A 3,855-nucleotide genomic window follows, 5' to 3' on the forward strand; every position below is an offset into this window, starting at 1 on the left:
AACCTTCCTAATGCTGCGACCCTTTAATACAGTTCCTCATGTTGTGGTGACCCTCAATTTCATTGTTACAAATTGAACATATTTAAAACATAGTGATTAATCACAAAAACAATATGTAATTATATATGTGTTTTCCAAATGTCTTAGGTGACCCCTGGGAAAGGTTCGTTTGACCCCCAAAGGGGTCGCTACCCACAGGTTAAGAAACGCTGCCCTAGAGGAACCTGCAATCTATATATGTGCCCTTAACTGGAATTGAACCCGCAATCCTTTGGTCCTCGGGCCGACATTCTCACCAGTGTGTCAAATTGGCAGGACAAGTCACACAGTTGTTTTATAGATCTTTTTGTTACTTAAAATATGTATATGTTGATTTTTAGAGAGAGAAAGAAGTGGGGGAGGGAGAGATCTGGTGTCTCTCCCTCACTCATAAGGACACCAGTCATATTGGAATAGGGTCCCACACATAGGACCTCCTTTAACCTTCATTACAAAATACAGTCACATTGGCAGTCAGGGCTTCAACATATACATTTTGGAGGTCACAGTTCAATCCATAACACTAGGTGACTCACCAAAAGTACCCCAGGTTAAGAAAAAAAGTCCCCCAGGTGACAGCCACTAAGGAAGATGAACATTTAACCAACTGGTTTATACTCAATTCCATTTCAATTCTACCTCGATTTCTTCCAACCATATCCATTTTTCTTTCGATCTAGAGGGCAAAGACTTCGTTACCATTGAGTATTTAAATGACCCAGGGAACAAAGAGAAACTTCAACGCCTGCTGAGTGATGAATCCTTGGAGAGATTTGTGGCTGTGACCAAGCTGTCCAGGTAACCTCCAGGGGATGCCTGTATTGTCCCCCCATCTCCCCTGCATCTAGATTCCTCTGGCAGGCACACTCCTCCAGGCTGGGTCCTGAGCTTGGGGTTGAAGAAGTCCCTTATCAACAGTCCATGAGGAACATTTCCTCCATATCATTCGTTGGCAGAGAAGAGCCTCAGGTTGAGAAGAGATGAGGCCTGCAGGAGGAGGGTTAGGTGACCTTGGGCCTGTTACTTAACCACTCTCTGCCTCATTCAACTGTTCTATTTCATTGTGAGGAGAATAAGATCATGTGTGTAAATGGTTTAGCCTAATGACTGACACGTAGTAGGTGGGCAGTTTATATGAACTTTTAAAAAGGTGTTGGGAATAGATAGGGCCCAAGCGTCCTCTGGCTGGATGTGAGAGCCACGCAGGACTTCCTTTGGGACAAGCCAGAAAATTCCTGGCACAGTTTGTGTCCTTGGGGATTGTGGCTAGAGAGCCTGCTCTTCCTAAGAAAGGGATTGTACAAACTCTTCAGGGTCCTGCTGGCCTGGACCTTGGAGAGCTGGAGTGAAGCTGGACCGTGTTGGGTTGAATCCTGACTGAATCTCTGCCTGGCTCTGGGGCTCTGGGCTTTTGTCATCTCCCTCTTCAATGGAATAGCAAGTCCGTCTGATAGGACTATGCTGAAGGCCTTGGGGTGAACTTCAGGGTCAAGGCCGAGGGAGCAAGTGCAGTTATCCTGTTCAGAGGCCCAGAGAGGCTTGGCGCAGGGGCAGATCCCGGGGTCTGGGTGGAGCAAGGGTGGGTCCAGGTTGGAGGACTGGAAGGAAGGTTCGGCAGTGGGGCTGGGACTACAGTGAGGCAGCTAAGGATCCTGGGCAGAAGACTGAGGAGGCCAGGGGCCTAGTGGAGGGCCATGTGGAGGGGTTTTGGGGGTCACATTTCTTCCTTCACTGATTTGATCCCCTCTCTGCTGGGGGTAGAGGGCCCTGGGTAATTATGTCCTCCAACCCTGTCTGTGAGCTGGAGGGTTCCTGACCTCCATGTGGGGCCCTATTCTCTTCCATGGAGTAACCCTGACCAGAGGGAGGCAGTGTGGCTTAGTGACCGCTTCCAGTCAGAATGGGGGCTGCCAATGTGGTGTAATCTGAGGGCTTCTGGGTAGACACACACGTTCTCACCAGAGGACAGGGCTTTCTGCACCAGCTCATCCAATCGGGGTCTCAGCCTTAGTGATTCATACACCTGCCTTCGTTAATCCCCTGACCTTCATGATTGCAGGGATGAGGCAGATGCACTCTATGCAGACTTGTGCGAGCTGGAAACACTCATGTCCTTAGAGGACAAAGACATGCCCTCAGCAGAGCAGCTGCATGGGGAGAGCTTTATGAAGGAGTTTCCTCGGGTGAAGCAGGACCTAGAGGAACGCATTTGAAAGCTCTACGCACTTGCTGATGAGGCTGACAAGGTGCACAGGGACTGCACCATCTCCAAAGTGGCGGCCTCTTCCACCGGCGCTGTCTTGCATCCTGACCATCGCTGGCCTATGTCTGGCACCTGTGACAGCAGGGATTAGTCTGGTGCTTTTGGCAACTGGGATGGGACTGGGGGCAGCAGCTGCTGTGACCAGTGTGACCACCGGCATCGTGGAGTACTCAAAGAACGTGTCAGCTAAAGCCAAAGCCAGCCACCTATTGTCAATTGGCAGTGACACAAAGAAGGTGGTCAGGGCGGTTCTGAGTTGCAGCACACCCAAAATTGCTTCCTTAGCACCGAAGTGCTTCCAATCCCTGGAAAATATTGTAGAATGCCCGTGCCTTCAAGGTGGCCAGATCCAATCCTCGCTTAGCAGCCAAGGCCATGCGCTTCTGGCACACGGGGGCAATCTCAGCCAAAAGAGACAAACAGCTACAGAAAGCTTTTGGAGACACTGCTCTGGCCATGAGCAAAGGATCCAGGATGTTTCGTATCGGCACTGCAGGTTTTTTTCCCTGGATATAATCCACCTAGTGAAAGAGTCAATGCACTTACATGAGTGCTTAAGGGCTCAGTTGGCTGAAGAGTTGAGGCAGCAGGCCCAGGAGCTGGAGAGGAGGTTGGAAGAACTCACCCCCATTCATGCAAGTCTACAGGAGGACCTGACTCCGTGATCCCCAGACAGAGCAGGGAGCAGGGTGTGTGGGAGACAAAGGCATGGACTTGCCTTGTTAAAGGGGAAAAGCTGGAGAGATAGAATGGATGGAACTGCATTTGAAGGACTTTGGTATTTCTATAGTTGAGCACAGAGAAGGAGGGGTTCCTGCAGATGGCAGGTGGGTCAAAGAGAAGAAAGGAACCTGGACTTGGAATCAGGGAAGAGAGAGGACAAGAGAGTCGGGGGTGGGGAGTGTCTTTATTTTGACTAATAAAAGACATTGGGGTCATTATAAAGACAGAGAAGTAGAGGAATAAGCACCAAGAAGGCCAGAACTTCTAAAAAGTTGACTATGGAAGAAGGAGAAAGAGTTTGAGTTGTTGGGATATGGGAGTTTCAGTGGCTCCTGGATTGGCCCTCCCCAGGGTTCAATGTCCCAGCAGGAACCCCGTCTCTCCCTGGTCCTGGTCTCTAGCCCTGCTTTCCAGTTCCAGCTTGCCTTTGTCTTCCAGAAGTTCATCTTAGGTAGGCAGTGACTTTTTTTCTCTAAATTACTATATATAATTTAATGAAAAATAGTAATGATTATGTAACCAAACAGCTAAAAATATAGTCACAGGTGTTTTAACAATTCCCTGATTAGTACCCAATCAACAGAGCAACATACCTATATGAATAGATCAAGTACATTGGCCTTGAAACACTATGGGTGGCATAGGAGTTGTCCAAGCAATTATTCAAGAGACCCAAGTATGGTCACAGCTACCCAAGCAAAACAAGAGATTACAGAAATTTTCTTACATCTTACATAGAAATTCATATATGTTATTGGACAGACAGTAGTTAGTTATTCATACTTCATTAAGAAAATAAATCTAAAAGATAATGAATTGTTTATTATTCG

At 48.0% G+C, this 3,855-nt stretch overlaps 1 pseudogene; it reads left to right on the forward strand.

Annotated features, from left to right (window-relative positions):
- LOC107183174 overlaps nucleotides 1-3,008 on the forward strand; it is a 4,389-nt pseudogene extending 1,381 nt beyond the window's left edge.
- Nucleotides 3,009-3,855: the final 847 nt, after the last annotated feature.

The sequence above is a fragment of the Myotis davidii genome, unplaced genomic scaffold (genome assembly GCF_000327345.1).
Source record: "Myotis davidii unplaced genomic scaffold, ASM32734v1 scaffold1841, whole genome shotgun sequence".
NCBI lineage: Eukaryota > Metazoa > Chordata > Mammalia > Chiroptera > Vespertilionidae > Myotis > Myotis davidii.